The sequence below is a fragment of the Eriocheir sinensis genome, unplaced genomic scaffold (assembly GCF_024679095.1).
Source record: "Eriocheir sinensis breed Jianghai 21 unplaced genomic scaffold, ASM2467909v1 Scaffold1123, whole genome shotgun sequence".
NCBI lineage: Eukaryota > Metazoa > Arthropoda > Malacostraca > Decapoda > Varunidae > Eriocheir > Eriocheir sinensis.
The window spans coordinates 109775-119549 of record NW_026110434.1 but is presented as its reverse complement, the minus strand read 5'-3'; the positions used below and the strand labels follow the sequence as shown (position 1 = coordinate 119549).

The 9775-nt window shown below is 42.1% G+C and overlaps 1 long non-coding RNA gene across 1 annotated transcript; it reads left to right on the top strand.

The window, feature by feature from the left end:
- The first annotated feature begins 1783 nt into the window (after positions 1 to 1783).
- On the top strand, positions 1784 to 8519 carry LOC126989287 (uncharacterized). The gene is made up of 3 exons (XR_007743152.1): positions 1784 to 1868; positions 4073 to 5828; positions 6192 to 8519. It is a non-coding gene; the product is annotated as an uncharacterized LOC126989287 (long non-coding RNA).
- Positions 8520 to 9775: the final 1256 nt, after the last annotated feature.

Sequence of the window (9775 nt, the reverse complement as noted above, 5' to 3'; positions counted from 1 at the left end):
GTTTACTCGTGAAAAATAACACAAAGCCGACGAGTCATGTTCACGCATTCGAATGAAAGTGTGCGCCCCCCCACAACCCCACCCAAACCATTCCTAACCACTACTACGTCTCCCCCGTCTCGGAAGTCCCCCCCCCCGCCTCGTTATCCCACCGCACCTCTTCCTTGCTTCTCGCCTCCCTCACTCCTGTGCCCCTCCCTACTTCTCCCACTACTGTATTTATACATTATAATGTTCTGTAAGTGTGTATGTATAGATATGATTATTTCCTAAGAGTATGGTACAATTTCATGAAGGCAAGAAGTGGTTCACGTTGATAATTACTGTACAACAGCACGTTTACGTGTAGTTTACGTTTACGGTCGTTTGACCCAGTCTGGTTTTCATGTCCACATATACCAGCAATTGTATTAGATAATATTATTAATGTATGATATGTATGTACATACTGACGTATGTAACTATTATACCTATACGTATGTAATTACAATAGGGAAAAAAAATCACAGGTGGAAGGCTGAGGGTGTGAGTAGGGGGGGGGGGGAAGAGGGTCATGTGATACTGGGGTAGAGAAGGAGTGGTCTGGGGGTTCCTCAGGGTGGTGGTGGTGGTGGAGGGGTTAGACGAGTACCCCACACTCGTCCGATTCTGTGTAACACCTTTGATATGATGACTGGATTAGGCGTAATATCACTCAGTAAACTCCTCACATAACACATATAGCAATATGGTATGTTAACCAAAAATTACGAACGGATGTTCAAGGTAGTGTGCTGAAATATCATACTCATCCAACGATTAGTTTAGGAGATATCTGCAAAAAACACCGTTTGTCTGCCGCTGAAATGCATAGTAGTACAAGGGCGATAAGGAAGGAACCTCGCAGAGGCCTAATTTCCATGTTCAAGCAGCCTTTGTGTCCTCTTCTGAACATACACTGAGAGATCCAGTACGATCATTTGCTGTGTTGTGGCACCTCTCCAGGCGACTGAGAGCCTAATAACAACACCCAGACAAGTCACTACGCGAGATGCCGTGCGGCGAACGGAAACTGAACCGGTGGTTGAAGCTTCGGTTCGTGGGTAGTTGCTAGATGTCTGGTAATCAAGAATTCTAGAAGGCTCTACATCCAAGCATGGGGACTATGTAGTATCCTTGCAGTTAACAGACCACAGTCTTGCAGATGCACTGGCGAGGTAATGTGCCTGGCTTTGCGTTAAACTGTAGTCCTCCCTCCCGGCCCATCACAATTTGCTGACCGCATGGGTGAGTGGCACCTCTTCCATCATTTTGCTGCCGATATGTGCTCAAAAATAAAGCAAAAAACACCACAACGCGACTTAATTAGGGATGCAGACATATGGGTGAGTTTAAGACATTCCCAGAACACTAACAGACCGTCGTGTCCCGTACATCGATGTGTGTGTGTGTGTGTGTGTGTGTGTGTGTGAGAGACTGGTGACTGTAGCTCAGCGGTGCGTCAGTGAACGGTTTATATCAAGGGTAGGCAAGCCTCTTTGGCTCAGATGTCGGGGTGCAGCGGGCGAGGCCCCAGTGAGTCGATGTGTTGCCACGCTGTTACCCTTTCCTTGTCAGTATATTTTATTTCCTGAATATGCTTTTCATTTATATTTGGTGTGTGAAAAACACCATAAAATAAAACCTTTCTAGAATAAATGTTTTTTATACAATAACACAGCCTGGAAGGATTGTCTAGCATATAGGCTATTCCTTTTCTCCACATAGGTATATCACACAGGTATATACTTTTTTTTATATACCCCCAGCAGACGAGCGGCTGAACAGACACTCCCCGGGATGACTGAACGACAGCCAGGCTGGACTGAATGATCCAGCAGTTGCTGCAGGTTAGTGATTGTCACTGCTTAACACACACACACACACACACACACACACACGTATGGAAGTGGATTTTCTATAGGTAGGTAGACTGATAAAGAGGTAGACCTAACCAGGTGAAAATATTAATATATAAATCTAATTACACAAAGAATTTTACCCTAGTATATATTTTGCTTATTGTTCATTATCTTCATTTGCATGAAATGCTGAGCAGCCATTATGAAGGTGCATCGAGGGAGGGAGATAGTTAACTAGTCATTGCCCTGGGTTATCAGTGATCCTGATCATGGGCTGCATTTCGTTCGTATGAATAGGCCAGCTGGGTCGTGTGTCTAGGCAGGGACATTTTGGAACAGTGGAATCTTTACTGCGACACGGACCAAAGTTAGCATCGCGATTGCTGTTTACCTGTTTGGGTCTTGTCATATGACACAGACATGCACTGCTGGCCTTCTATCCCGTACAATGCATGTTTATTCCCAGAGGATAGTAACTAGATGGTTAGGTACTTGTTGCCAGGGACCGACACTTGAGTGGCAATCCGGGGGTCAGGACTCAGGAGTGGGCTGGACAGGTCAAATTTGGCACAGTTGCACTGTAAGTTAATTGGCTCGAATTTTGAACACGACAATGTTATCAAATTTATTAGTGTGGTGACGCAACCTTAATAATTGTTCCCAACACCACAGATGTGCCTAGCCTGGGCCATCCCGTCTGATCATTTATAATTATATGGGCCATTAAGTATTAGACGGACCAGTCAGAGGGCAATAACTAATAATATTTGCCTCCTTAACCTTTGCAAATGGTAACTTAAAAATAATAAGTTGCAGTTTGTCATAGTTCCCAAACAAGGGCCTTTTGAGTGTATTTTTGTTAGTGAAACTATTATAAATACAAGTATTACTGCATGTCACTCCTGGTGACTGTATTCCTAGTAATACTGACGGCATACAGGCTTTGAAGGAGGGTCATTAGTTTTCTTCATATTTATCTTCAGACCTGAATACTTTCAAACTGTGTAATCTCCTTGATATTTTTTTTTTCAAAATAATTCAGTAAGACTATAGCAACAGTAGTTGTGGAGGAACAACACAGAACCTGATGATTGGTTAGAGAATGAATATGATGAAAACCAGAGTTTACCTTCCCCAGGTTTCCATTTATCAAGCATCCTGAAAGGGAGGATGAACAGCTAGGTGGGCTGATTTTTTAACACAGGCACACACATTCAGGAGACCGTGGGAAGTAGACTTTGGGTAACCCGCATGGTACACAGCCTTTATGTGAATGTGTTCCTGCCCACCAACATTTATTCAGGCTTTTGGAATTCTGATTCTGAAAGCATTTTGTATATACTTGAGCTACTTTATTAAACTCAAGTATAGGAATTTCTGAACTAATTATAAGGTCTTTTCAATGGCTTCTCATCATGATTTACTCCCACACATTTCATTTCCTTTATTTACTCATCAACAGTTACACTGGGACTTTCCAAATACAGCAAAACATACTCGCCACCTTCCTCTTGGCCACCGTGACTGTTGTACAATTCCATGTAGGTAAATTCTTTACGTACGTAACTACCTCTTCCATATTATTTGTGACATTCACAAGAGCAAACAACTGGTATCTGCCAATGCCCAGTCTACTGGTTGTGTTCATGTTTCTGCTGTTCTTCCAGCTTGTCCATGCTAGATTTAGATCAGATATCAGACAATGTTAACCTCAGTTATCCCAGCTCTGTCATCTACGTAGTTTTCTTCCTAATCTTTGTACTCCATCAGGTTTTCTGTTTCATTTGTTTACTGCCACTGGTCATGGGTATATTTCCAGGAACTTTAGTCAGTTTGCCATTTGCTTTTCTTATATTTCATCCAGTCACATTAATTAGAAATTTTGATTATACATATTGATTTAATAACCCATTTCCCTGAACATAGGGATAGTGGAGTGTTGCTACTTATGTGACAAAAATTGGTAAGGAATATATGAGTAGGTCTAAGATTAACAAAAAAAAAAGGTCAGTGGCTCTGGAGAAGAACTGGAACAATTATAAAATAAAACAAGATTAATTATCCCATCAGTATATTCATGAATAACAAATGCATTATTAAAACCTTTGTAACAATCAAATTAAAGTTGTTAATGACATTGCAGCATGTCGAGGGTGGAGGGCTATTCTAATATTGGTGTTACTTTCCTTCAGGTGTGGCCAGGTGTTGCAACCCTCCAATAAGCACCTGTACCAATCTGGATAGAGATGTGTAAGGACAATCCAGTTGTCTGTCAAACATCTGGCACTGTTCCCCAAAAGAGCTGACAAATTCCGAGCCAAGTTTTTTTTTTTTTTCTTTACACTCTGGCCTATAGCGCTGGTAGGCTTTCTTCAGGGGCCTGGTGGTCGACCCAAGCCCGTCATGGCGCAGGCAAGTGTTTATAGCAGCACCATTTCTTCTTGGCTCATGCTGCCCGCCGGAGCTCATTCTTGATTCACTTGGACAGTTCCTCTATAGTTGGGGTTGATAGGTGATCTTCAGGAAAGCACGTGGGTAGCCTTATGCCACTTGGTAATGACTGAAAAATCCCAGGTGGTAGCAGAGAATTTGAACCCGCATTGTCCAGAACTTGGTGAACGCAGGACCTGCACACTAACCATTCAGCCACTGCCTCTCTGTTCCAGCATGAGTGAAAAATGAGAGGCCAGAAGAGAGTGGTTGATTTCAAATGGAGAAGTGTCTAGATAGGCAGGAGGAAATAGATGAAGGAGGGCTGCTCTGGAGTTAACCTGCATAAGGAATTAGGATAGTATAGAGACGAGTAGAACGTTATGTAAAAGGGGACCACAGTAGAGGTGGAGGCATGTAGTTAGCAAGCTTAGAAGGGCAATCATCATGAAAATGTCTGTAGAAGACAGAGGGGCAACATTGCAGCAGAGTTTGATATAGAAGAAGAGAGTTTAGGTTTGACTCCATCGAGTCCAAAACAGCTATGTGAGTGAAGCCCATCCTATATGAAATGCGCTCTCCATACGAGGACAGACAAGGCCCCTGGATATCATTTGTGAGGGGTAAAAAACTGAAAGACTAATACAGAACACACAACTTCAAAGAAGCTGGTTTAGGAAGAGGTGAGATGAAATTATGAGGATAGACCAAATATGTTTATTGTTTAAGTGGACAGCTGAGTGTAGTCATAGAATAGGGAACAGATGTTCGGAATTCTATCCCTCTGTTTTTATATCGTGTTTCCTTTCAAGCTGATCTATCTATGCTGCGGTAATCCTGCCACTGTCTTCCCCTAGGCCTATCAGCACCTGTATTCTGTACGACTATTTTATTTCCCTCTCTGAGGAAAAAGTCAATTTCTCCGCCTATCAACTGAACAAATTCCATCGTCTATTCCCTAGTCTTCGACCACACTAAGCAGCCCCCTTCCCCTACACTAAATATTCTCTGTCTATCCTTAACTCAAAACATTAACTGAAAACTTATTTCCTCTCTTGCTAAATCAGATTCTTCGAGGTTATGCATTTGTATCGTTTTCACCAGTTCTATTCCCCCTCACACATGCTGTCCACATACAAGGGTCTTTTCTGTCCTCATATGGAGTATGACAGAAGTCTTAGACAAATGGTGGAAAATTCTGTAGGATCAAGGTCATGGGCACGAGAGGAAGTGCCATCTTGGCATACATAGATGCAGCATCCAGCTTGGGTTGAAAGCTGGGATGAAGATAGCAAGAGGCATCCATCACGGCAGCTACTAATGGACTGGAGTTGTCCAAGAAACCCCCCAAGAAAGCCTACCATCACTATTGACGATTACTGTCAGTAGCCCCAGAGACCCGTGTTTCAGTTAAGAAGAAGAGGTAAAGGAAGAGGAGGTAAAAGAGGAGAGATGATGTTCTACAGGATGGAAGCTGAAGCAAAGATTGTGAATGTTGCAAAATTTTGAAAAAAAAAGGTGAGTTATCTGGACAGCTGTGTACTATAGGTTTGTTATGTCACTGCACAATACATTCAATAAGCTGTAACTTAAAATAATTTGTATCTTTTGAAACTAGATGCTAATAATATTTCTCCAGAGGCTGCCTGAGTTATTACTTAGTACAATTTTGAAGACCTATAAACATTTCCAGCTGTTCTTTACTGCATATTAATCATGATTTGTATTGTTAGATAACTATATCAAAATTCAAATCTTGAGACAGCTGCCATTAAATTGAGGTTTTGCATATTTTTGAGTTTCACTGTAGAAAGTACCATGAATCAATATATTTTGTAGACTTTGTTCACTTGTGTCATCTCTGTACCATCAAAATTCCAGACTGACTTTCACAATGTATACAACAAGCTGAAAATTTTGGAATACCTTGGAAGAAGGAAGGCTGGGAGGATCGAGGCAGGCACGGGCAGTATACTGGCAGGAGTGAGGACAGCACAGCCTTTACCATGATTGAGTTCAGAAGAACAGACTTCAGGGCAGGCTGATGATATACGTGACCCTCTGCAAAATTTACATCGAGTCACATTTTTATGTAGTAGTACTATACCCATCTATCTCAATGCCATGTTCCCTCAAGGGAGCAGTCACACTTTTTTTTTTTTGCCTATTGTGCCGGTAGGCATCTTCCCGGTGTGGCCTGATGGTCGGCCCAGCCCGTTCTGGCACAGGCGAGTGTTTATAGCGGTGCCATCTTGCATTGGCTCATGCTGCCCCCCGGAACTCGTTCTTGATTCGCTTGGACGGCTTCCTCTAGAGTCCGGGTTGATGGGTGGTCTTCAGGACAGCATGTGGGTAGTTTTAAGCCACTCGGTGGTGACTGAAAAATCCGAGTGGTAGCGTTGGGATTCGAACCCGCGTCGTCCATCACGCGGTGAATGTGGGCCCAGTACGCTACCAGCTCGGCCACCGCCTACCCAATGGAGTATGCATCCCACGTGTGGGGGGCTCCACTCACACAGCTCTTCTGGACAGAGTGGAGTCTAAGGCTCTTCATCTCATCAGCTCTCCTCCTCCTACTGATAGCCTTCTACCTCTTAAATTCCGCCGCGATGTTGCCTCTTTCTATCTTCTATCGATATTTCCACGCTTCCACTCTTCTGAACTTGTTAACTGCATGCCTCCCCCCCTCCCGCGGCCCCGCTGCACACGACTTTCTACTCATGCTCATCCCTACATTGTCCAAACCCCTTATGCAAGAGTTAACCAGCATCTTCACTCTTTCATCCCTCACGCTGGTAAACTCTGGAACAATCTTCCTTCATCTGTATTTCCTCCTGCCTACGACTTGAACTCTTTCTAGAGGAGGGTATCAGGACACCTCTCCTCTTGAAATTGATCTTTCTTTCGGCCACCTCTTTTAATTATTTTTTGGGAGCAGCGAGTAGTGGGCTTTTTTATTGTTTTCTTTTTTTGTGTGCCCTTGAACTGCCTCCTTTGTTGTAAAAAAAACCGACCATGTCTCCCTGTTCAGTCACTTCCTCTCAGTACACACATTCTCTCATCTACCAACTATTTTTTTCCATTAATCATCTGCTCTATTGATCCATTTCAAAAATGGTCTCCCCCTCTCCTCAGTCCTGCTCTGTAAAGTCTCTTCACAAACTCATACTTATTCGTCATGTGGCCAACCATCTTAAAGCACCATGCTTCACAACTCACTGCTTTTGGTGTCACACCTTTACCAAACCTTTCATTCATGCTCTAATGCCTTCTCCATCCCACCTCAACACACAAAATGCATCTCGCATTGCTCATTTCTATTAGTACACACATTAGTGATCGGCACGCTACACCACTCATCCACACCTCTGATGCATGAGACAGTTGGGGGGTTAACAATTTTCTTTATTACCCTTTTCACAACCATTAGGGTTTATGCACATAGGGCTACCCACACCAGTCCTACCAGTCATCCACACTATCATCAATCCATTCCATCCATTTTCATCTATACTCTTGAGGAGACCAATAATGCGCCCCCTTCCTTTCCTATTCCCTTTTCATCTGCTGCCATACCAGTCCTTTTCTCTCCGCATGCCTACAAACTATTTTTGTCATTATTTGAACAAGTCTGTGCACCACACCATTTCTGGGTTTCACTAATACCTAGAAAATACCTTTCCTCTCCTGAATGCTTCTATAACTTATTCTCCTTTTTCGTTCTTCAGCCAGTTCATTTAAATTCACACATGCAACAATAAGGACCTTGCCCTCCTCCCCTTCCTGGGGAGAATGGAGACCCAGCTCTGCTTGGCATTTTCTATCACCCCCACAAGGGGCCACGGGCAGCTAGCAGGACTAGTGCAGTGTTAATTCCTAAAGGAAAATGAGTCATCAGATCACTGAGAAACTATAGGCACCATTTTCAAAGTCAATACACTAATATAAATGTGATATGTAAAATAAAATAAAAACTGGAATACTCATTAAACAAAGCACTTACGGTACCTGACCTCTGCAAAGAAAAAAAAGTTATTAAAGATAAATTACATAAATTAGAAGTAAATAAAAAATACTGATGAGATCACTTCATGAAGGCAAAGTAGGATTTTACTACTACATATAAGCAAATCATATGATAGCCCCAGAGGCGCAGTTAGTTCTCAACAATATAAACTTGCTACAAACTGTGCCACAACCCTTATATGTACACACAAAACTCTCAGCCTCGGTGGTTATGATAACAGGAAAGAGCCCTGGCAATTATGGCATAGAAGCAGAATTACCGAAATATAATTATGTTGTGGAATGGATGCCGTAGATATGAAATCTGGCATAGGAGCATGGTGAGGTCAGAAGACTGAAGAAAGGCTATCATATTGAGCTACTGAACAGAAGAAAAGGAAGTAAGGATGTTTAAGCTATAGAGGAATCTGTGAAGAAAGGTGTATATGTTTTAGAAGATAATGATGCAAAACAACTGATGACAGTGCAGATGAACAAGGGGTTGAAAATGGGAGGGATGTGAAACAAATTTTATGACTGAAAAGGACTCCAGAAGTAACTGAGAAGGATAGGAAGTTGTCTGCTGCTTTAATGGAACTGGAGAAGGCCTCTGACATGGTTGACAGTTAGGGATGTCCTGAGGGTAGGTATGTGGTGTAGTAGGATATATACTTGGAGAAGGTATGTTTACATGAATGCAAGTGCCTTTGTGCATGTGAATAGGTACCTAAGTGAGAAATTTGATGCTGGTGTCAGTGCAAGATATCATGGCTGTTAAATAATTATATGGATGATGGGAGATAGGCGGCATGTCTCTTTTGCAGATGATACAGTCACGGATGCAGAAAATGAGAGGATAATGCTGAGGATTGTTGATGAATTTGACTGTGGAGATGAAAGTAAATGTTAGCAAGAGAAAGGTTATGATATCTGAGAAGACAAGAAAGTTGAATAATGATTTAGCAAAGTCATACAGAGTTGAGACAGAGAGCACAACAGAGTCTAAGATGTGGTTTGGGGAAGAGAAAATAAAAGTAGTGATTGCAATATGGGAGAAGTTCTCATTTAGGCAGTGTTCACACCATCCACAGGTTCGTTGATTACTTTGACAAAAAGTTACACAAATTAACATTCATGAGTGTCAAGACTCCTGTGATGTGACTACTGACCAACTAACTGAGAAGTTTTATGGTATTGCAGGAAAACAAATACACTGGAGAAAGTACAAGAAATTGGCAAGACTTTCAAAGCTGCAAACATGTGATCCAAGTATTTAGAAGGCAAGGCAGCTAGTACTTCTGAAATGCAGGTGAACAAAACATCAGTAGGCAACAAGCATAAAGACATGCAAGGATAAATTTCAAATATATTATGTCTATAGTGTAGGGCTTATCAAGACCTTCAAGGTGAACATAAAACATCCTTGCCAGAAAACAAAGCAAAAAATCTGAATGTTATAG